Here is a 24,935-nt window from a genome sequence, read left to right on the forward strand (position 1 = left end):
AGGGCGCCCTCATTGCAGGCCCAGGGGATCACTGGATGGAAATCTGCAGGCTTGCCTGGGCAGCCCGTGCATCCCGCTTCAGCCCTCTCTGTAGCTGCCCCCGCCCCGCCCCCGCCCCGCCCCCTCCCCGCCCCCTGACCACCCCGCACTCGCTTCCCGGGACCTGGAAAACACAGAGATGAGCACCTCGTGGACCTAGGGTAGTAGAGGCCTACCCCAGGGCCAGCCAAGAGGGAGATCTGAACATATACACGGGCTCGGTGAGTCAGCCCCGACTTCTCAGTGCAGACCCTGATCACACCGCGCCGGCCTCGGGTGGGCTGGCTGAGCTGGAAACTTGCATACTCTGAACCTGGCGCAGGAGAGGCCGCCCCCAGGCCAGGCGCTTGTGGAGATGGGAGCAAACTGATCGGCTCACCCGAGGCAGTCCGCTCCCCGCGACGTCCGTGTCCCTTGGGCTCACCTGGACAGCCTCCCAGGACCTGGCTGACAAGGAGAATTAATTGCCGCACACCTGGGGTAGCAGAGGCCGCCCCGAGGCCAGGAGAGGTGGGACGGTAGGAAAATGACCGACTCGCCGAGGCATCCCTCTTGCGTTCTGGGCTGCCTCCATATCTGCCGCTGACCACTTCCCCTGTCCTTCCCTCGCCGGCTCCCAGGAGCAGGCTGACTTCAAAGGCTTTCGTCCGGCGAACTTGGGTTAGCGGAGGCCGCCCAGTGGCAAGGCAGCTAGGGACATGGGAGAAAATCCTCTGGTTCACCAGGGGCACCCTATTCCCCGGGCCCCGCCGCCGAACCACGTAGCCAGACGGCACCCCGCCTCTAGTGTGTCTGTCTGTTTGACTGCTTGCCTGACTGACTACCTATTGGAGGATGGTTGAAGCTAGTCTATGTGTGTGTCTGTCTGTTTCTCCAACGGAGGAAGAGGCGACTAGTGTGTCTCTCTATTTGCCTGCCTCTCTATCGATCTGGCTAGCTCTCTATCTATGTGGAGAGGCATAGCAGTAAGCTAGTGTGTCATTTACTTTTCTGTCTGTTGGAGTAGAATTTTAGTGTGTCTGTATAGCTATCTAGCTCTTTGAGGAAGAGGAGAAGGCTTGTGTGTGTGTGTTTGTGTGTGTGCGCGCGTGCTCGTGGGGATCTGTCTATTTATGTATCTGTATCTAAAGGGTGAGGAGGCTACTGTATCTGTCTATCAGTCTATGTATGTATCTGATGGAGGAAGAGTAGGCTAGTATGTCTGTCTGGCTGTCTATTATCAGATATGTATGTATGTACCTATACCTAATGGAAAAAAATGAGGAGGCTTGATTATCTATCCCTCGGTCTGTCAGAGGAGGAGCAGACTAGTGTTTGTCTCTCTGTGTGTCTTGGAGTTCTCTCTATGTATATCTTATAGAGAAGAAGGAGAATATCTATGTTCTGGCTATCTGTCTGTCTCTCTAACAGGAGAAGGTACAGGCTAGTGTGTGAATCCGTCAGTCTCACTTTCCATCTATCTAAAGGAGGAGTAGAAAGAGTCTATTCCGTTTGTCTATTTATTATCTAATGGAGAAGGCGACTAGTGTGTCTCTCTACCTACTTAATTGAGGATTGGGAGGAGGCAAGGTTGTGTGTGTGTGTGTGTGTGTGTGTGTGTGTGTCTGTCTATGTATGTATCTGTCTACCTATATAATGGATGAGGAGGAGGAGGTTAGGATATATGGGTGTTTCTCATTGGATGAAGAGGCTAGTGTGTCTGTCTGTCTATATATTTGTCTCTCTCTGTAATGGAGGAAGCCTCCCTTTATTAGACCCAGCTGGAGGGATGCCAATTCCCACCCTGAAGCAGCAGAGGGTGCCCTCATTGCACGCCGAGGGGGACACTGGATGGAAATCCACAGGCTTCCCTGGACAGCCCGTGCATCCCTCTTCCTCCCTCTCTGTAGGCGCCACCGCCACTCCACCCCCCTCCCCGCCCCCTGACCAGCCCGCACTTGCCTCCCGGGAGCCGGAAAACACCCAGATGTGTACCTCGTGTACCTAGGGTAGCAGAGACCAACCCTAGGACCGGTCAACGGGGAGATCTGAGCAAATACATGGGCTCGGTGGAGCAGCCCCGCCTCCTCAATGCAGCCCCTAAGAACACCGCGCCTGCCTCCGGGACACAGGCTGAGCTGGAAACATGCATATTGGGAACCTGGGGAAGGAGAGGCCGCCCCCAGGCCAGGCGCTTGTGGAGATGGGAGCGAACTGATCGGCTCACCCGAGGCAGTCCTCTCGAAGCGACATCCCTGTCCCCTGAACACACCTCGACAGCTTCCTAGGACCTGGCTGACAAGGACAACTCAATCCCGCACACCTGGGGTAGCAGAGGCCGCCCCGAGGCCAGGAGAGGGGGCGATGGGAGGAAATTGATCGATTCGCCGAGGCATCCACCTTAGAAGCTCTGCCGCTTCCGTAGCTGCCGCTGACCTCTTCCAATTTCCTTACCACGCCTGCTGCCCCGAGCAGGCTAACTTCAAAGCTTCAGTCCGTCGAATTTGGGGGAGCGGAGGTCGCCCCCAGGCAAGGCAGCTAGGGACGTGGGATAAAATCCTATGTCTCGCCAGTGGCACACATGTCCCCGGTCGCCGCCGCTGAAGCCCGTCCCCAGACTGCACCCCGCCTCTCGAGTGTCAGTCTGTCTGACTGCCTTGCTGATTGCCTATCTATTGGAGGATGCGAGAGGCTAGACTATGTATGGGTCTGCCTGTATATCTACTGGAGGAGGAGGCGAATATTATGTCTCTCCATTTGCCTGCCTCTCTATCTATCTATCTCTCTATCTATCTGTCTGTCTATCAGTCTATGTAAAAATCGACCTATGTAGTGCAGGCACAGCAGTAGGCAAGTGTGTCTTTTGATTTGTGTGTCTGTTGGAGGAGAAAGTTAGTGTTTCTATCTCCCTATCTACCTATTTTAGGAAGAGGAGGATGCAAGCGTGTGTGTGTGTGTGTGCGTGCGGGTCTCTTTATCAAAGTATGTGTAACTGAAAGGGGAAGGGCCTACTGTGTCTGTCTAACAGTCTATGTGTGCATCTAATGGAGGAGGAGTAAGCTAGTAAGTCTCTCTGTCTATATATGAGCTATCTATCTATGCAGCTGTATGTATTCGAGAAGAAGGAGGAGGCTAGAGTGTCTATCTGTCTTTCGGCCAGAGCAGGAGAAGAGTAGTGTGTCTGTCTGTCTGTGTGTCTGTGAGTGTGTCTCTATCTATATCAAATGGAGAAGAAGAAATATTCCCATGTGTCTGGCTATCTCTCAGTATCTCTAACAGGAGAAGGTAGTGGCTACTGTGTGTATCGGTCAATCTCACTTTCCATCTATCTAATGGAGGAGGAGAAAGAATGTATTAAGTTTGTCTATCTATTATCTAATGGAGGAGGAGATTAGTGTGTCTCTCTACCTACTTAATTCAGGAGTTAGAGGAGGCTAGGTGTGTGTGTCTGTGTGTGTGCGTGTGTCTGCCTATGTATGTATCTGTCTACCTATATAATGGATGAGGAGGAGGAAGTTAGGATATACGGCTGTTTCTCAATGGATGAAGAGGCTAGTGTGTCTGTCTGTCTCTTTATTTGTCTCTCTGTCTATCTAAAGGAGGAAGCCTCCCAGTATTCGACCCACCTGGAGGGATGCCAATTGCCACCCTGAAGCAGCAGAGGGCGCCCTCATTGCAGGCCCAGGGGAACACTGGATGGAAATCTGCAGGCTTGCCTGGGCAGCCCGTGCATCCCGCTTCAGCCCTCTCTGTAGCTGCCCCCGCCCCGCCCCCGCCCCGCCCCCTCCCCGCCCCCTGACCACCCCGCACTCGCTTCCCGGGACCTGGAAAACACAGAGATGAGCACCTCGTGGACCTAGGGTAGTAGAGGCCTACCCCAGGGCCAGCCAAGAGGGAGATCTGAACATATACACGGGCTCGGTGAGTCAGCCCCGACTTCTCAGTGCAGACCCTGATCACACCGCGCCGGCCTCGGGTGGGCTGGCTGAGCTGGAAACTTGCATACTCTGAACCTGGCGCAGGAGAGGCCGCCCCCAGGCCAGGCGCTTGTGGAGATGGGAGCAAACTGATCGGCTCACCCGAGGCAGTCCGCTCCCCGCGACGTCCGTGTCCCTTGGGCTCACCTGGACAGCCTCCCAGGACCTGGCTGACAAGGAGAATTAATTGCCGCACACCTGGGGTAGCAGAGGCCGCCCCGAGGCCAGGAGAGGTGGGACGGTAGGAAAATGACCGACTCGCCGAGGCATCCCTCTTGCGTTCTGGGCTGCCTCCATATCTGCCGCTGACCACTTCCCCTGTCCTTCCCTCGCCGGCTCCCAGGAGCAGGCTGACTTCAAAGGCTTTCGTCCGGCGAACTTGGGTTAGCGGAGGCCGCCCAGTGGCAAGGCAGCTAGGGACATGGGAGAAAATCCTCTGGTTCACCAGGGGCACCCTATTCCCCGGGCCCCGCCGCCGAACCACGTAGCCAGACGGCACCCCGCCTCTAGTGTGTCTGTCTGTTTGACTGCTTGCCTGACTGACTACCTATTGGAGGATGGTTGAAGCTAGTCTATGTGTGTGTCTGTCTGTTTCTCCAACGGAGGAAGAGGCGACTAGTGTGTCTCTCTATTTGCCTGCCTCTCTATCGATCTGGCTAGCTCTCTATCTATGTGGAGAGGCATAGCAGTAAGCTAGTGTGTCATTTACTTTTCTGTCTGTTGGAGTAGAATTTTAGTGTGTCTGTATAGCTATCTAGCTCTTTGAGGAAGAGGAGAAGGCTTGTGTGTGTGTGTTTGTGTGTGTGCGCGCGTGCTCGTGGGGATCTGTCTATTTATGTATCTGTATCTAAAGGGTGAGGAGGCTACTGTATCTGTCTATCAGTCTATGTATGTATCTGATGGAGGAAGAGTAGGCTAGTATGTCTGTCTGGCTGTCTATTATCAGATATGTATGTATGTACCTATACCTAATGGAAAAAAATGAGGAGGCTTGATTATCTATCCCTCGGTCTGTCAGAGGAGGAGCAGACTAGTGTTTGTCTCTCTGTGTGTCTTGGAGTTCTCTCTATGTATATCTTATAGAGAAGAAGGAGAATATCTATGTTCTGGCTATCTGTCTGTCTCTCTAACAGGAGAAGGTACAGGCTAGTGTGTGAATCCGTCAGTCTCACTTTCCATCTATCTAAAGGAGGAGTAGAAAGAGTCTATTCCGTTTGTCTATTTATTATCTAATGGAGAAGGCGACTAGTGTGTCTCTCTACCTACTTAATTGAGGATTGGGAGGAGGCAAGGTTGTGTGTGTGTGTGTGTGTGTGTGTGTGTGTGTGTCTGTCTATGTATGTATCTGTCTACCTATATAATGGATGAGGAGGAGGAGGTTAGGATATATGGGTGTTTCTCATTGGATGAAGAGGCTAGTGTGTCTGTCTGTCTATATATTTGTCTCTCTCTGTAATGGAGGAAGCCTCCCTTTATTAGACCCAGCTGGAGGGATGCCAATTCCCACCCTGAAGCAGCAGAGGGTGCCCTCATTGCACGCCGAGGGGGCACTGGATGGAAATCCACAGGCTTCCCTGGACAGCCCGTGCATCCCTCTTCCTCCCTCTCTGTAGGCGCCACCGCCACTCCACCCCCCTCCCCGCCCCCTGACCAGCCCGCACTTGCCTCCCGGGAGCCGGAAAACACCCAGATGTGTACCTCGTGTACCTAGGGTAGCAGAGACCAACCCTAGGACCGGTCAACGGGGAGATCTGAGCAAATACACGGGCTCGGTGGAGCAGCCCCGCCTCCTCAATGCAGCCCCTAAGAACACCGCGCCTGCCTCCGGGACACAGGCTGAGCTGGAAACATGCATATTGGGAACCTGGGGAAGGAGAGGCCGCCCCCAGGCCAGGCGCTTGTGGAGATGGGAGCGAACTGATCGGCTCACCCGAGGCAGTCCTCTCGAAGCGACATCCCTGTCCCCTGAACACACCTCGACAGCTTCCTAGGACCTGGCTGACAAGGACAACTCAATCCCGCACACCTGGGGTAGCAGAGGCCGCCCCGAGGCCAGGAGAGGGGGCGATGGGAGGAAATTGATCGATTCGCCGAGGCATCCACCTTAGAAGCTCTGCCGCTTCCGTAGCTGCCGCTGACCTCTTCCAATTTCCTTACCACGCCTGCTGCCCCGAGCAGGCTAACTTCAAAGCTTCAGTCCGTCGAATTTGGGGGAGCGGAGGTCGCCCCCAGGCAAGGCAGCTAGGGACGTGGGATAAAATCCTATGTCTCGCCAGTGGCACACATGTCCCCGGTCGCCGCCGCTGAAGCCCGTCCCCAGACTGCACCCCGCCTCTCGAGTGTCAGTCTGTCTGACTGCCTTGCTGATTGCCTATCTATTGGAGGATGCGAGAGGCGAGACTATGTATGGGTCTGCCTGTATATCTACTGGAGGAGGAGGCGAATATTATGTCTCTCCATTTGCCTGCCTCTCTATCTATCTATCTCTCTATCTATCTGTCTGTCTATCAGTCTATGTAAAAATCGACCTATGTAGTGCAGGCACAGCAGTAGGCAAGTGTGTCTTTTGATTTGTGTGTCTGTTGGAGGAGAAAGTTAGTGTTTCTATCTCCCTATCTACCTATTTTAGGAAGAGGAGGATGCAAGCGTGTGTGTGTGTGTGTGCGTGCGGGTCTCTTTATCAAAGTATGTGTAACTGAAAGGGGAAGGGCCTACTGTGTCTGTCTAACAGTCTATGTGTGCATCTAATGGAGGAGGAGTAAGCTAGTAAGTCTCTCTGTCTATATATGAGCTATCTATCTATGCAGCTGTATGTATTCGAGAAGAAGGAGGAGGCTAGAGTGTCTATCTGTCTTTCGGCCAGAGCAGGAGAAGAGTAGTGTGTCTGTCTGTCTGTGTGTCTGTGAGTGTGTCTCTATCTATATCAAATGGAGAAGAAGAAATATTCCCATGTGTCTGGCTATCTCTCAGTATCTCTAACAGGAGAAGGTAGTGGCTACTGTGTGTATCGGTCAATCTCACTTTCCATCTATCTAATGGAGGAGGAGAAAGAATGTATTAAGTTTGTCTATCTATTATCTAATGGAGGAGGAGATTAGTGTGTCTCTCTACCTACTTAATTCAGGAGTTAGAGGAGGCTAGGTGTGTGTGTCTGTGTGTGTGCGTGTGTCTGCCTATGTATGTATCTGTCTACCTATATAATGGATGAGGAGGAGGAAGTTAGGATATACGGCTGTTTCTCAATGGATGAAGAGGCTAGTGTGTCTGTCTGTCTCTTTATTTGTCTCTCTGTCTATCTAAAGGAGGAAGCCTCCCAGTATTCGACCCACCTGGAGGGATGCCAATTGCCACCCTGAAGCAGCAGAGGGCGCCCTCATTGCAGGCCCAGGGGAACACTGGATGGAAATCTGCAGGCTTGCCTGGGCAGCCCGTGCATCCCGCTTCAGCCCTCTCTGTAGCTGCCCCCGCCCCGCCCCCGCCCCGCCCCCTCCCCGCCCCCTGACCACCCCGCACTCGCTTCCCGGAACCTGGAAAACACAGAGATGAGCACCTCGTGGACCTAGGGTAGTAGAGGCCTACCCCAGGGCCAGCCAAGAGGGAGATCTGAACATATACACGGGCTCGGTGAGTCAGCCCCGACTTCTCAGTGCAGACCCTGATCACACCGCGCCGGCCTCGGGTGGGCTGGCTGAGCTGGAAACTTGCATACTCTGAACCTGGCGCAGGAGAGGCCGCCCCCAGGCCAGGCGCTTGTGGAGATGGGAGCAAACTGATCGGCTCACCCGAGGCAGTCCGCTCCCCGCGACGTCCGTGTCCCTTGGGCTCACCTGGACAGCCTCCCAGGACCTGGCTGACAAGGAGAATTAATTGCCGCACACCTGGGGTAGCAGAGGCCGCCCCGAGGCCAGGAGAGGTGGGACGGTAGGAAAATGACCGACTCGCCGAGGCATCCCTCTTGCGTTCTGGGCTGCCTCCATATCTGCCGCTGACCACTTCCCCTGTCCTTCCCTCGCCGGCTCCCAGGAGCAGGCTGACTTCAAAGGCTTTCGTCCGGCGAACTTGGGTTAGCGGAGGCCGCCCAGTGGCAAGGCAGCTAGGGACATGGGAGAAAATCCTCTGGTTCACCAGGGGCACCCTATTCCCCGGGCCCCGCCGCCGAACCACGTAGCCAGACGGCACCCCGCCTCTAGTGTGTCTGTCTGTTTGACTGCTTGCCTGACTGACTACCTATTGGAGGATGGTTGAAGCTAGTCTATGTGTGTGTCTGTCTGTTTCTCCAACGGAGGAAGAGGCGACTAGTGTGTCTCTCTATTTGCCTGCCTCTCTATCGATCTGGCTAGCTCTCTATCTATGTGGAGAGGCATAGCAGTAAGCTAGTGTGTCATTTACTTTTCTGTCTGTTGGAGTAGAATTTTAGTGTGTCTGTATAGCTATCTAGCTCTTTGAGGAAGAGGAGAAGGCTTGTGTGTGTGTGTTTGTGTGTGTGCGCGCGTGCTCGTGGGGATCTGTCTATTTATGTATCTGTATCTAAAGGGTGAGGAGGCTACTGTATCTGTCTATCAGTCTATGTATGTATCTGATGGAGGAAGAGTAGGCTAGTATGTCTGTCTGGCTGTCTATTATCAGATATGTATGTATGTACCTATACCTAATGGAAAAAAATGAGGAGGCTTGATTATCTATCCCTCGGTCTGTCAGAGGAGGAGCAGACTAGTGTTTGTCTCTCTGTGTGTCTTGGAGTTCTCTCTATGTATATCTTATAGAGAAGAAGGAGAATATCTATGTTCTGGCTATCTGTCTGTCTCTCTAACAGGAGAAGGTACAGGCTAGTGTGTGAATCCGTCAGTCTCACTTTCCATCTATCTAAAGGAGGAGTAGAAAGAGTCTATTCCGTTTGTCTATTTATTATCTAATGGAGAAGGCGACTAGTGTGTCTCTCTACCTACTTAATTGAGGATTGGGAGGAGGCAAGGTTGTGTGTGTGTGTGTGTGTGTGTGTGTGTGTGTCTGTCTATGTATGTATCTGTCTACCTATATAATGGATGAGGAGGAGGAGGTTAGGATATATGGGTGTTTCTCATTGGATGAAGAGGCTAGTGTGTCTGTCTGTCTATATATTTGTCTCTCTCTGTAATGGAGGAAGCCTCCCTTTATTAGACCCAGCTGGAGGGATGCCAATTCCCACCCTGAAGCAGCAGAGGGTGCCCTCATTGCACGCCGAGGGGGACACTGGATGGAAATCCACAGGCTTCCCTGGACAGCCCGTGCATCCCTCTTCCTCCCTCTCTGTAGGCGCCACCGCCACTCCACCCCCCTCCCCGCCCCCTGACCAGCCCGCACTTGCCTCCCGGGAGCCGGAAAACACCCAGATGTGTACCTCGTGTACCTAGGGTAGCAGAGACCAACCCTAGGACCGGTCAACGGGGAGATCTGAGCAAATACACGGGCTCGGTGGAGCAGCCCCGCCTCCTCAATGCAGCCCCTAAGAACACCGCGCCTGCCTCCGGGACACAGGCTGAGCTGGAAACATGCATATTGGGAACCTGGGGAAGGAGAGGCCGCCCCCAGGCCAGGCGCTTGTGGAGATGGGAGCGAACTGATCGGCTCACCCGAGGCAGTCCTCTCGAAGCGACATCCCTGTCCCCTGAACACACCTCGACAGCTTCCTAGGACCTGGCTGACAAGGACAACTCAATCCCGCACACCTGGGGTAGCAGAGGCCGCCCCGAGGCCAGGAGAGGGGGCGATGGGAGGAAATTGATCGATTCGCCGAGGCATCCACCTTAGAAGCTCTGCCGCTTCCGTAGCTGCCGCTGACCTCTTCCAATTTCCTTACCACGCCTGCTGCCCCGAGCAGGCTAACTTCAAAGCTTCAGTCCGTCGAATTTGGGGGAGCGGAGGTCGCCCCCAGGCAAGGCAGCTAGGGACGTGGGATAAAATCCTATGTCTCGCCAGTGGCACACATGTCCCCGGTCGCCGCCGCTGAAGCCCGTCCCCAGACTGCACCCCGCCTCTCGAGTGTCAGTCTGTCTGACTGCCTTGCTGATTGCCTATCTATTGGAGGATGCGAGAGGCTAGACTATGTATGGGTCTGCCTGTATATCTACTGGAGGAGGAGGCGAATATTATGTCTCTCCATTTGCCTGCCTCTCTATCTATCTATCTCTCTATCTATCTGTCTGTCTATCAGTCTATGTAAAAATCGACCTATGTAGTGCAGGCACAGCAGTAGGCAAGTGTGTCTTTTGATTTGTGTGTCTGTTGGAGGAGAAAGTTAGTGTTTCTATCTCCCTATCTACCTATTTTAGGAAGAGGAGGATGCAAGCGTGTGTGTGTGTGTGTGCGTGCGGGTCTCTTTATCAAAGTATGTGTAACTGAAAGGGGAAGGGCCTACTGTGTCTGTCTAACAGTCTATGTGTGCATCTAATGGAGGAGGAGTAAGCTAGTAAGTCTCTCTGTCTATATATGAGCTATCTATCTATGCAGCTGTATGTATTCGAGAAGAAGGAGGAGGCTAGAGTGTCTATCTGTCTTTCGGCCAGAGCAGGAGAAGAGTAGTGTGTCTGTCTGTCTGTGTGTCTGTGAGTGTGTCTCTATCTATATCAAATGGAGAAGAAGAAATATTCCCATGTGTCTGGCTATCTCTCAGTATCTCTAACAGGAGAAGGTAGTGGCTACTGTGTGTATCGGTCAATCTCACTTTCCATCTATCTAATGGAGGAGGAGAAAGAATGTATTAAGTTTGTCTATCTATTATCTAATGGAGGAGGAGATTAGTGTGTCTCTCTACCTACTTAATTCAGGAGTTAGAGGAGGCTAGGTGTGTGTGTCTGTGTGTGTGCGTGTGTCTGCCTATGTATGTATCTGTCTACCTATATAATGGATGAGGAGGAGGAAGTTAGGATATACGGCTGTTTCTCAATGGATGAAGAGGCTAGTGTGTCTGTCTGTCTCTTTATTTGTCTCTCTGTCTATCTAAAGGAGGAAGCCTCCCAGTATTCGACCCACCTGGAGGGATGCCAATTGCCACCCTGAAGCAGCAGAGGGCGCCCTCATTGCAGGCCCAGGGGAACACTGGATGGAAATCTGCAGGCTTGCCTGGGCAGCCCGTGCATCCCGCTTCAGCCCTCTCTGTAGCTGCCCCCGCCCCGCCCCCGCCCCGCCCCCTCCCCGCCCCCTGACCACCCCGCACTCGCTTCCCGGGACCTGGAAAACACAGAGATGAGCACCTCGTGGACCTAGGGTAGTAGAGGCCTACCCCAGGGCCAGCCAAGAGGGAGATCTGAACATATACACGGGCTCGGTGAGTCAGCCCCGACTTCTCAGTGCAGACCCTGATCACACCGCGCCGGCCTCGGGTGGGCTGGCTGAGCTGGAAACTTGCATACTCTGAACCTGGCGCAGGAGAGGCCGCCCCCAGGCCAGGCGCTTGTGGAGATGGGAGCAAACTGATCGGCTCACCCGAGGCAGTCCGCTCCCCGCGACGTCCGTGTCCCTTGGGCTCACCTGGACAGCCTCCCAGGACCTGGCTGACAAGGAGAATTAATTGCCGCACACCTGGGGTAGCAGAGGCCGCCCCGAGGCCAGGAGAGGTGGGACGGTAGGAAAATGACCGACTCGCCGAGGCATCCCTCTTGCGTTCTGGGCTGCCTCCATATCTGCCGCTGACCACTTCCCCTGTCCTTCCCTCGCCGGCTCCCAGGAGCAGGCTGACTTCAAAGGCTTTCGTCCGGCGAACTTGGGTTAGCGGAGGCCGCCCAGTGGCAAGGCAGCTAGGGACATGGGAGAAAATCCTCTGGTTCACCAGGGGCACCCTATTCCCCGGGCCCCGCCGCCGAACCACGTAGCCAGACGGCACCCCGCCTCTAGTGCGTCTGTCTGTTTGACTGCTTGCCTGACTGACTACCTATTGGAGGATGGTTGAAGCTAGTCTATGTGTGTGTCTGTCTGTTTCTCCAACGGAGGAAGAGGCGACTAGTGTGTCTCTCTATTTGCCTGCCTCTCTATCGATCTGGCTAGCTCTCTATCTATGTGGAGAGGCATAGCAGTAAGCTAGTGTGTCATTTACTTTTCTGTCTGTTGGAGTAGAATTTTAGTGTGTCTGTATAGCTATCTAGCTCTTTGAGGAAGAGGAGAAGGCTTGTGTGTGTGTGTTTGTGTGTGTGCGCGCGTGCTCGTGGGGATCTGTCTATTTATGTATCTGTATCTAAAGGGTGAGGAGGCTACTGTATCTGTCTATCAGTCTATGTATGTATCTGATGGAGGAAGAGTAGGCTAGTATGTCTGTCTGGCTGTCTATTATCAGATATGTATGTATGTACCTATACCTAATGGAAAAAAATGAGGAGGCTTGATTATCTATCCCTCGGTCTGTCAGAGGAGGAGCAGACTAGTGTTTGTCTCTCTGTGTGTCTTGGAGTTCTCTCTATGTATATCTTATAGAGAAGAAGGAGAATATCTATGTTCTGGCTATCTGTCTGTCTCTCTAACAGGAGAAGGTACAGGCTAGTGTGTGAATCCGTCAGTCTCACCTTCCATCTATCTAAAGGAGGAGTAGAAAGAGTCTATTCCGTTTGTCTATTTATTATCTAATGGAGAAGGCGACTAGTGTGTCTCTCTACCTACTTAATTGAGGATTGGGAGGAGGCAAGGTTGTGTGTGTGTGTGTGTGTGTGTGTGTGTGTGTGTGTGTGTCTGTCTATGTATGTATCTGTCTACCTATATAATGGATGAGGAGGAGGAGGTTAGGATATATGGGTGTTTCTCATTGGATGAAGAGGCTAGTGTGTCTGTCTGTCTATATATTTGTCTCTCTCTGTAATGGAGGAAGCCTCCCTTTATTAGACCCAGCTGGAGGGATGCCAATTCCCACCCTGAAGCAGCAGAGGGTGCCCTCATTGCACGCCGAGGGGGACACTGGATGGAAATCCACAGGCTTCCCTGGACAGCCCGTGCATCCCTCTTCCTCCCTCTCTGTAGGCGCCACCGCCACTCCACCCCCCTCCCCGCCCCCTGACCAGCCCGCACTTGCCTCCCGGGAGCCGGAAAACACCCAGATGTGTACCTCGTGTACCTAGGGTAGCAGAGACCAACCCTAGGACCGGTCAACGGGGAGATCTGAGCAAATACACGGGCTCGGTGGAGCAGCCCCGCCTCCTCAATGCAGCCCCTAAGAACACCGCGCCTGCCTCCGGGACACAGGCTGAGCTGGAAACATGCATATTGGGAACCTGGGGAAGGAGAGGCCGCCCCCAGGCCAGGCGCTTGTGGAGATGGGAGCGAACTGATCGGCTCACCCGAGGCAGTCCTCTCGAAGCGACATCCCTGTCCCCTGAACACACCTCGACAGCTTCCTAGGACCTGGCTGACAAGGACAACTCAATCCCGCACACCTGGGGTAGCAGAGGCCGCCCCGAGGCCAGGAGAGGGGGCGATGGGAGGAAATTGATCGATTCGCCGAGGCATCCACCTTAGAAGCTCTGCCGCTTCCGTAGCTGCCGCTGACCTCTTCCAATTTCCTTACCACGCCTGCTGCCCCGAGCAGGCTAACTTCAAAGCTTCAGTCCGTCGAATTTGGGGGAGCGGAGGTCGCCCCCAGGCAAGGCAGCTAGGGACGTGGGATAAAATCCTATGTCTCGCCAGTGGCACACATGTCCTCGGTCGCCGCCGCTGAAGCCCGTCCCCAGACTGCACCCCGCCTCTCGAGTGTCAGTCTGTCTGACTGCCTTGCTGATTGCCTATCTATTGGAGGATGCGAGAGGCGAGACTATGTATGGGTCTGCCTGTATATCTACTGGAGGAGGAGGCGAATATTATGTCTCTCCATTTGCCTGCCTCTCTATCTATCTATCTCTCTATCTATCTGTCTGTCTATCAGTCTATGTAAAAATCGACCTATGTAGTGCAGGCACAGCAGTAGGCAAGTGTGTCTTTTGATTTGTGTGTCTGTTGGAGGAGAAAGTTAGTGTTTCTATCTCCCTATCTACCTATTTTAGGAAGAGGAGGATGCAAGCGTGTGTGTGTGTGTGTGCGTGCGGGTCTCTTTATCAAAGTATGTGTAACTGAAAGGGGAAGGGCCTACTGTGTCTGTCTAACAGTCTATGTGTGCATCTAATGGAGGAGGAGTAAGCTAGTAAGTCTCTCTGTCTATATGTGAGCTATCTATCTATGCAGCTGTATGTATTCGAGAAGAAGGAGGAGGCTAGAGTGTCTATCTGTCTTTCGGCCAGAGCAGGAGAAGAGTAGTGTGTCTGTCTGTCTGTGTGTCTGTGAGTGTGTCTCTATCTATATCAAATGGAGAAGAAGAAATATTCCCATGTGTCTGGCTATCTCTCAGTATCTCTAACAGGAGAAGGTAGTGGCTACTGTGTGTATCGGTCAATCTCACTTTCCATCTATCTAATGGAGGAGGAGAAAGAATGTATTAAGTTTGTCTATCTATTATCTAATGGAGGAGGAGATTAGTGTGTCTCTCTACCTACTTAATTCAGGAGTTAGAGGAGGCTAGGTGTGTGTGTCTGTGTGTGTGCGTGTGTCTGCCTATGTATGTATCTGTCTACCTATATAATGGATGAGGAGGAGGAAGTTAGGATATACGGCTGTTTCTCAATGGATGAAGAGGCTAGTGTGTCTGTCTGTCTCTTTATTTGTCTCTCTGTCTATCTAAAGGAGGAAGCCTCCCAGTATTCGACCCACCTGGAGGGATGCCAATTGCCACCCTGAAGCAGCAGAGGGCGCCCTCATTGCAGGCCCAGGGGAACACTGGATGGAAATCTGCAGGCTTGCCTGGGCAGCCCGTGCATCCCGCTTCAGCCCTCTCTGTAGCTGCCCCCGCCCCGCCCCCGCCCCGCCCCCTCCCCGCCCCCTGACCACCCCGCACTCGCTTCCCGGGACCTGGAAAACACAGAGATGAGCACCTCGTGGACCTAGGGTAGTAGAGGCCTACCCCAGGGCCAGCCAAGAGGGAGATCTGAACATATACACGGGCTCGGTGAGTCAGCCCCGACTTCTCAGTGCAGACCCTGATCACACCGCGCCGGCCTCGGGTGGGCTGGCTGAGCTGGAAACTTGCATACTCTGAACCTGGCGCAGGAGAGGCCGCCCCCAGGCCAGGCGCTTGTGGAGATGGGAGCAAACTGATCGGCTCACCCGAGGCAGTCCGCTCCCCGCGACGTCCGTGTCCCTTGGGCTCACCTGGACAGCCTCCCAGGACCTGGCTGACAAGGAGAATTAATTGCCGCACACCTGGGGTAGCAGAGGCCGCCCCGAGGCCAGGAGAGGTGGGACGGTAGGAAAATGACCGACTCGCCGAGGCATCCCTCTTGCGTTCTGGGCTGCCTCCATATCTGCCGCTGACCACTTCCCCTGTCCTTCCCTCGCCGGCTCCCAGGAGCAGGCTGACTTCAAAGGCTTTCGTCCGGCGAACTTGGGTTAGCGGAGGCCGCCCAGTGGCAAGGCAGCTAGGGACATGGGAGAAAATCCTCTGGTTCACCAGGGGCACCCTATTCCCCGGGCCCCGCCGCCGAACCACGTAGCCAGACGGCACCCCGCCTCTAGTGTGTCTGTCTGTTTGACTGCTTGCCTGACTGACTACCTATTGGAGGATGGTTGAAGCTAGTCTATGTGTGTGTCTGTCTGTTTCTCCAACGGAGGAAGAGGCGACTAGTGTGTCTCTCTATTTGCCTGCCTCTCTATCGATCTGGCTAGCTCTCTATCTATGTGGAGAGGCATAGCAGTAAGCTAGTGTGTCATTTACTTTTCTGTCTGTTGGAGTAGAATTTTAGTGTGTCTGTATAGCTATCTAGCTCTTTGAGGAAGAGGAGAAGGCTTGTGTGTGTGTGTTTGTGTGTGTGCGCGCGTGCTCGTGGGGATCTGTCTATTTATGTATCTGTATCTAAAGGGTGAGGAGGCTACTGTATCTGTCTATCAGTCTATGTATGTATCTGATGGAGGAAGAGTAGGCTAGTATGTCTGTCTGGCTGTCTATTATCAGATATGTATGTATGTACCTATACCTAATGGAAAAAAATGAGGAGGCTTGATTATCTATCCCTCGGTCTGTCAGAGGAGGAGCAGACTAGTGTTTGTCTCTCTGTGTGTCTTGGAGTTCTCTCTATGTATATCTTATAGAGAAGAAGGAGAATATCTATGTTCTGGCTATCTGTCTGTCTCTCTAACAGGAGAAGGTACAGGCTAGTGTGTGAATCCGTCAGTCTCACTTTCCATCTATCTAAAGGAGGAGTAGAAAGAGTCTATTCCGTTTGTCTATTTATTATCTAATGGAGAAGGCGACTAGTGTGTCTCTCTACCTACTTAATTGAGGATTGGGAGGAGGCAAGGTTGTGTGTGTGTGTGTGTGTGTGTGTGTGTGTCTGTCTATGTATGTATCTGTCTACCTATATAATGGATGAGGAGGAGGAGGTTAGGATATATGGGTGTTTCTCATTGGATGAAGAGGCTAGTGTGTCTGTCTGTCTATATATTTGTCTCTCTCTGTAATGGAGGAAGCCTCCCTTTATTAGACCCAGCTGGAGGGATGCCAATTCCCACCCTGAAGCAGCAGAGGGTGCCCTCATTGCACGCCGAGGGGGACACTGGATGGAAATCCACAGGCTTCCCTGGACAGCCCGTGCATCCCTCTTCCTCCCTCTCTGTAGGCGCCACCGCCACTCCACCCCCCTCCCCGCCCCCTGACCAGCCCGCACTTGCCTCCCGGGAGCCGGAAAACACCCAGATGTGTACCTCGTGTACCTAGGGTAGCAGAGACCAACCCTAGGACCGGTCAACGGGGAGATCTGAGCAAATACACGGGCTCGGTGGAGCAGCCCCGCCTCCTCAATGCAGCCCCTAAGAACACCGCGCCTGCCTCCGGGACACAGGCTGAGCTGGAAACATGCATATTGGGAACCTGGGGAAGGAGAGGCCGCCCCCAGGCCAGGCGCTTGTGGAGATGGGAGCGAACTGATCGGCTCACCCGAGGCAGTCCTCTCGAAGCGACATCCCTGTCCCCTGAACACACCTCGACAGCTTCCTAGGACCTGGCTGACAAGGACAACTCAATCCCGCACACCTGGGGTAGCAGAGGCCGCCCCGAGGCCAGGAGAGGGGGCGATGGGAGGAAATTGATCGATTCGCCGAGGCATCCACCTTAGAAGCTCTGCCGCTTCCGTAGCTGCCGCTGACCTCTTCCAATTTCCTTACCACGCCTGCTGCCCCGAGCAGGCTAACTTCAAAGCTTCAGTCCGTCGAATTTGGGGGAGCGGAGGTCGCCCCCAGGCAAGGCAGCTAGGGACGTGGGATAAAATCCTATGTCTCGCCAGTGGCACACATGTCCCCGGTCGCCGCCGCTGAAGCCCGTCCCCAGACTGCACCCCGCCTCTCGAGTGTCAGTCTGTCTGACTGCCTTGCTGATTGCCTATCTATTGGAGGATGCGAGAGGCGAGACTATGTATGGGTCTGCCTGTATATCTACTGGAGGAGGAGGCGAATATTATGTCTCTCCATTTGCCTGCCTCTCTATCTATCTATCTCTCTATCTATCTGTCTGTCTATCAGTCTATGTAAAAATCGACCTATGTAGTGCAGGCACAGCAGTAGGCAAGTGTGTCTTTTGATTTGTGTGTCTGTTGGAGGAGAAAGTTAGTGTTTCTATCTCCCTATCTACCTATTTTAGGAAGAGGAGGATGCAAGCGTGTGTGTGTGTGTGTGCGTGCGGGTCTCTTTATCAAAGTATGTGTAACTGAAAGGGGAAGGGCCTACTGTGTCTGTCTAACAGTCTATGTGTGCATCTAATGGAGGAGGAGTAAGCTAGTAAGTCTCTCTGTCTATATATGAGCTATCTATCTATGCAGCTGTATGTATTCGAGAAGAAGGAGGAGGCTAGAGTGTCTATCTGTCTTTCGGCCAGAGCAGGAGAAGAGTAGTGTGTCTGTCTGTCTGTGTGTCTGTGAGTGTGTCTCTATCTATATCAAATGGAGAAGAAGAAATATTCCCATGTGTCTGGCTATCTCTCAGTATCTCTAACAGGAGAAGGTAGTGGCTACTGTGTGTATCGGTCAATCTCACTTTCCATCTATCTAATGGAGGAGGAGAAAGAATGTATTAAGTTTGTCTATCTATTATCTAATGGAGGAGGAGATTAGTGTGTCTCTCTACCTACTTAATTCAGGAGTTAGAGGAGGCTAGGTGTGTGTGTCTGTGTGTGTGCGTGTGTCTGCCTATGTATGTATCTGTCTACCTATATAATGGATGAGGAGGAGGAAGTTAGGATATACGGCTGTTTCTCAATGGATGAAGAGGCTAGTGTGTCTGTCTGTCTCTTTATTTGTCTCTCTGTCTATCTAAAGGAGGAAGCCTCCCAGTATTCGACCCACCTGGAGGGATGCCAATTGCCACCCTGAAGCAGCAGAGGGCGCCCTCATTGCAGGCCCAGGGGAACACTGGATGGAAATCTGCAGGCTTGCCTGGGCAGCCCGTGCATCCCGCTTCAGCCCTCTCTGTAGCTGCCCCCGCCCCGCCCCCGCCCCGCCCCCTCCCCGCCCCCTGACCACCCCGCACTCGCTTCCCGGGACCTGGAAAACACAGAGATGAGCACCTCGTGGACCTAGGGTAGTAGAGGCCTACCCCAGGGCCAGCCAAGAGGGAGATCTGAACATATACACGGGCTCGGTGAGTCAGCCCCGACTTCTCAGTGCAGACCCTGATCACACCGCGCCGGCCTCGGGTGGGCTGGCTGAGCTGGAAACTTGCATACTCTGAACCTGGCGCAGGAGAGGCCGCCCCCAGGCCAGGCGCTTGTGGAGATGGGAGCAAACTGATCGGCTCACCCGAGGCAGTCCGCTCCCCGCGACGTCCGTGTCCCTTGGGCTCACCTGGACAGCCTCCCAGGACCTGGCTGACAAGGAGAATTAATTGCCGCACACCTGGGGTAGCAGAGGCCGCCCCGAGGCCAGGAGAGGTGGGACGGTAGGAAAATGACCGACTCGCCGAGGCATCCCTCTTGCGTTCTGGGCTGCCTCCATATCTGCCGCTGACCACTTCCCCTGTCCTTCCCTCGCCGGCTCCCAGGAGCAGGCTGACTTCAAAGGCTTTCGTCCGGCGAACTTGGGTTAGCGGAGGCCGCCCAGTGGCAAGGCAGCTAGGGACATGGGAGAAAATCCTCTGGTTCACCAGGGGCACCCTATTCCCCGGGCCCCGCCGCCGAACCACGTAGCCAGACGGCACCCCGCCTCTAGTGTGTCTGTCTGTTTGACTGCTTGCCTGACTGACTACCTATTGGAGGATGGTTGAAGCTAGTCTATGTGTGTGTCTGTCTGTTTCTCCAACGGAGGAAGAGGCGACTAGTGTGTCTCTCTATTTGCCTGCCTCTCTATCGATCTGGCTAGCTCTCTATCTATGTGGAGAGGCATAGCAGTAAGCTAGTGTGTCATTTACTTTTCTGTCTGTTGGAGTAGAATTTTAGTGTGTCTGTATAGCTATCTAGCTCTTTGAGGAAGAGGAGAAGGCTTGTGTGTGTGTGTTTGTGTGTGTGCGCGCGTGCTCGTGGGGATCTGTCTATTTATGTATCTGTATCTAAAGGGTGAGGAGGCTACTGTATCTGTCTATCAGTCTATGTATGTATCTGATGGAGGAAGAGTAGGCTAGTATGTCTGTCTGGCTGTCTATTATCAGATATGTATGTATGTACCTATACCTAATGGAAAAAAATGAGGAGGCTTGATTATCTATCCCTCGGTCTGTCAGAGGAGGAGCAGACTAGTGTTTGTCTCTCTGTGTGTCTTGGAGTTCTCTCTATGTATATCTTATAGAGAAGAAGGAGAATATCTATGTTCTGGCTATCTGTCTGTCTCTCTAACAGGAGAAGGTACAGGCTAGTGTGTGAATCCGTCAGTCTCACTTTCCATCTATCTAAAGGAGGAGTAGAAAGAGTCTATTCCGTTTGTCTATTTATTATCTAATGGAGAAGGCGACTAGTGTGTCTCTCTACCTACTTAATTGAGGATTGGGAGGAGGCAAGGTTGTGTGTGTGTGTGTGTGTGTGTGTGTGTGTGTCTGTCTATGTATGTATCTGTCTACCTATATAATGGATGAGGAGGAGGAGGTTAGGATATATGGGTGTTTCTCATTGGATGAAGAGGCTAGTGTGTCTGTCTGTCTATATATTTGTCTCTCTCTGTAATGGAGGAAGCCTCCCTTTATTAGACCCAGCTGGAGGGATGCCAATTCCCACCCTGAAGCAGCAGAGGGTGCCCTCATTGCACGCCGAGGGGGACACTGGATGGAAATCCACAGGCTTCCCTGGACAGCCCGTGCATCCCTCTTCCTCCCTCTCTGTAGGCGCCACCGCCACTCCACCCCCCTCCCCGCCCCCTGACCAGCCCGCACTTGCCTCCCGGGAGCCGGAAAACACCCAGATGTGTACCTCGTGTACCTAGGGTAGCAGAGACCAACCCTAGGACCGGTCAACGGGGAGATCTGAGCAAATACACGGGCTCGGTGGAGCAGCCCCGCCTCCTCAATGCAGCCCCTAAGAACACCGCGCCTGCCTCCGGGACACAGGCTGAGCTGGAAACATGCATATTGGGAACCTGGGGAAGGAGAGGCCGCCCCCAGGCCAGGCGCTTGTGGAGATGGGAGCGAACTGATCGGCTCACCCGAGGCAGTCCTCTCGAAGCGACATCCCTGTCCCCTGAACACACCTCGACAGCTTCCTAGGACCTGGCTGACAAGGACAACTCAATCCCGCACACCTGGGGTAGCAGAGGCCGCCCCGAGGCCAGGAGAGGGGGCGATGGGAGGAAATTGATCGATTCGCCGAGGCATCCACCTTAGAAGCTCTGCCGCTTCCGTAGCTGCCGCTGACCTCTTCCAATTTCCTTACCACGCCTGCTGCCCCGAGCAGGCTAACTTCAAAGCTTCAGTCCGTCGAATTTGGGGGAGCGGAGGTCGCCCCCAGGCAAGGCAGCTAGGGACGTGGGATAAAATCCTATGTCTCGCCAGTGGCACACATGTCCCCGGTCGCCGCCGCTGAAGCCCGTCCCCAGACTGCACCCCGCCTCTCGAGTGTCAGTCTGTCTGACTGCCTTGCTGATTGCCTATCCATTGGAAGATGCGAGAGGCGAGACTATGTATGGGTCTGCCTGTATATCTACTGGAGGAGGAGGCGAATATTATGTCTCTCCATTTGCCTGCCTCTCTATCTATCTATCTCTCTATCTATCTGTCTGTCTATCAGTCTATGTAAAAATCGACCTATGTAGTGCAGGCACAGCAGTAGGCAAGTGTGTCTTTTGATTTGTGTGTCTGTTGGAGGAGAAAGTTAGTGTTTCTATCTCCCTATCTACCTATTTTAGGAAGAGGAGGATGCAAGCGTGTGTGTGTGTGTGTGCGTGCGGGTCTCTTTATCAAAGTATGTGTAACTGAAAGGGGAAGGGCCTACTGTGTCTGTCTAACAGTCTATGTGTGCATCTAATGGAGGAGGAGTAAGCTAGTAAGTCTCTCTGTCTATATATGAGCTATCTATCTATGCAGCTGTATGTATTCGAGAAGAAGGAGGAGGCTAGAGTGTCTATCTGTCTTTCGGCCAGAGCAGGAGAAGAGTAGTGTGTCTGTCTGTCTGTGTGTCTGTGAGTGTGTCTCTATCTATATCAAATGGAGAAGAAGAAATATTCCCATGTGTCTGGCTATCTCTCAGTATCTCTAACAGGAGAAGGTAGTGGCTACTGTGTGTATCGGTCAATCTCACTTTCCATCTATCTAATGGAGGAGGAGAAAGAATGTATTAAGTTTGTCTATCTATTATCTAATGGAGGAGGAGATTAGTGTGTCTCTCTACCTACTTAATTCAGGAGTTAGAGGAGGCTAGGTGTGTGTGTCTGTGTGTGTGCGTGTGTCTGCCTATGTATGTATCTGTCTACCTATATAATGGATGAGGAGGAGGAAGTTAGGATATACGGCTGTTTCTCAATGGATGAAGAGGCTAGTGTGTCTGTCTGTCTCTTTATTTGTCTCTCTGTCTATCTAAAGGAGGAAGCCTCCCAGTATTCGACCCACCTGGAGGGATGCCAATTGCCACCCTGAAGCAGCAGAGGGCGCCCTCATTGCAGGCCCAGGGGAACACTGGATGGAAATCTGCAGGCTTGCCTGGGCAGCCCGTGCATCCCGCTTCAGCCCTCTCTGTAGCTGCCCCCGCCCCGCCCCCGCCCCGCCCCCTCCCCGCCCCCTGACCACCCCGCACTCGCTTCCCGGGACCTGGAAAACACAGAGATGAGCACCTCGTGGACCTAGGGTAGTAGAGGCCTACCCCAGGGCCAGCCAAGAGGGAGATCTGAACATATACACGGGCTCGGTGAGTCAGCCCCGACTTCTCAGTGCAGACCCTGATCACACCGCGCCGGCCTCGGGTGGGCTGGCTGAGCTGGAAACTTGCATACTCTGAACCTGGCGCAGGAGAGGCCGCCCCCAGGCCAGGCGCTTGTGGAGATGGGAGCAAACTGATCGGCTCACCCGAGGCAGTCCGCTCCCCGCGACGTCCGTGTCCCTTGGGCTCACCTGGACAGCCTCCCAGGACCTGGCTGACAAGGAGAATTAATTGCCGCACACCTGGGGTAGCAGAGGCCGCCCCGAGGCCAGGAGAGGTGGGACGGTAGGAAAATGACCGACTCGCCGAGGCATCCCTCTTGCGTTCTGGGCTGCCTCCATATCTGCCGCTGACCACTTCCCCTGTCCTTCCCTCGCCGGCTCCCAGGAGCAGGCTGACTTCAAAGGCTTTCGTCCGGCGAACTTGGGTTAGCGGAGGCCGCCCAGTGGCAAGGCAGCTAGGGACATGGGAGAAAATCCTCTGGTTCACCAGGGGCACCCTATTCCCCGGGCCCCGCCGCCGAACCACGTAGCCAGACGGCACCCCGCCTCTAGTGTGTCTGTCTGTTTGACTGCTTGCCTGACTGACTACCTATTGGAGGATGGTTGAAGCTAGTCTATGTGTGTGTCTGTCTGTTTCTCCAACGGAGGAAGAGGCGACTAGTGTGTCTCTCTATTTGCCTGCCTCTCTATCGATCTGGCTAGCTCTCTATCTATGTGGAGAGGCATAGCAGTAAGCTAGTGTGTCATTTACTTTTCTGTCTGTTGGAGTAGAATTTTAGTGTGTCTGTATAGCTATCTAGCTCTTTGAGGAAGAGGAGAAGGCTTGTGTGTGTGTGTTTGTGTGTGTGCGCGCGTGCTCGTGGGGATCTGTCTATTTATGTATCTGTATCTAAAGGGTGAGGAGGCTACTGTATCTGTCTATCAGTCTATGTATGTATCTGATGGAGGAAGAGTAGGCTAGTATGTCTGTCTGGCTGTCTATTATCAGATATGTATGTATGTACCTATACCTAATGGAAAAAAATGAGGAGGCTTGATTATCTATCCCTCGGTCTGTCAGAGGAGGAGCAGACTAGTGTTTGTCTCTCTGTGTGTCTTGGAGTTCTCTCTATGTATATCTTATAGAGAAGAAGGAGAATATCTATGTTCTGGCTATCTGTCTGTCTCTCTAACAGGAGAAGGTACAGGCTAGTGTGTGAATCCGTCAGTCTCACTTTCCATCTATCTAAAGGAGGAGTAGAAAGAGTCTATTCCGTTTGTCTATTTATTATCTAATGGAGAAGGCGACTAGTGTGTCTCTCTACCTACTTAATTGAGGATTGGGAGGAGGCAAGGTTGTGTGTGTGTGTGTGTGTGTGTGTGTGTGTGTCTGTCTATGTATGTATCTGTCTACCTATATAATGGATGAGGAGGAGGAGGTTAGGATATATGGGTGTTTCTCATTGGATGAAGAGGCTAGTGTGTCTGTCTGTCTATATATTTGTCTCTCTCTGTAATGGAGGAAGCCTCCCTTTATTAGACCCAGCTGGAGGGATGCCAATTCCCACCCTGAAGCAGCAGAGGGTGCCCTCATTGCACGCCGAGGGGGACACTGGATGGAAATCCACAGGCTTCCCTGGACAGCCCGTGCATCCCTCTTCCTCCCTCTCTGTAGGCGCCACCGCCACTCCACCCCCCTCCCCGCCCCCTGACCAGCCCGCACTTGCCTCCCGGGAGCCGGAAAACACCCAGATGTGTACCTCGTGTACCTAGGGTAGCAGAGACCAACCCTAGGACCGGTCAACGGGGAGATCTGAGCAAATACACGGGCTCGGTGGAGCAGCCCCGCCTCCTCAATGCAGCCCCTAAGAACACCGCGCCTGCCTCCGGGACACAGGCTGAGCTGGAAACATGCATATTGGGAACCTGGGGAAGGAGAGGCCGCCCCCAGGCCAGGCGCTTGTGGAGATGGGAGCGAACTGATCGGCTCACCCGAGGCAGTCCTCTCGAAGCGACATCCCTGTCCCCTGAACACACCTCGACAGCTTCCTAGGACCTGGCTGACAAGGACAACTCAATCCCGCACACCTGGGGTAGCAGAGGCCGCCCCGAGGCCAGGAGAGGGGGCGATGGGAGGAAATTGATCGATTCGCCGAGGCATCCACCTTAGAAGCTCTGCCGCTTCCGTAGCTGCCGCTGACCTCTTCCAATTTCCTTACCACGCCTGCTGCCCCGAGCAGGCTAACTTCAAAGCTTCAGTCCGTCGAATTTGGGGGAGCGGAGGTCGCCCCCAGGCAAGGCAGCTAGGGACGTGGGATAAAATCCTATGTCTCGCCAGTGGCACACATGTCCCCGGTCGCCGCCGCTGAAGCCCGTCCCCAGACTGCACCCCGCCTCTCGAGTGTCAGTCTGTCTGACTGCCTTGCTGATTGCCTATCTATTGGAGGATGCGAGAGGCGAGACTATGTATGGGTCTGCCTGTATATCTACTGGAGGAGGAGGCGAATATTATGTCTCTCCATTTGCCTGCCTCTCTATCTATCTATCTCTCTATCTATCTGTCTGTCTATCAGTCTATGTAAAAATCGACCTATGTAGTGC

Source organism: Camelus bactrianus, chromosome 1 (genome assembly GCF_048773025.1).
Source record: "Camelus bactrianus isolate YW-2024 breed Bactrian camel chromosome 1, ASM4877302v1, whole genome shotgun sequence".
NCBI lineage: Eukaryota > Metazoa > Chordata > Mammalia > Artiodactyla > Camelidae > Camelus > Camelus bactrianus.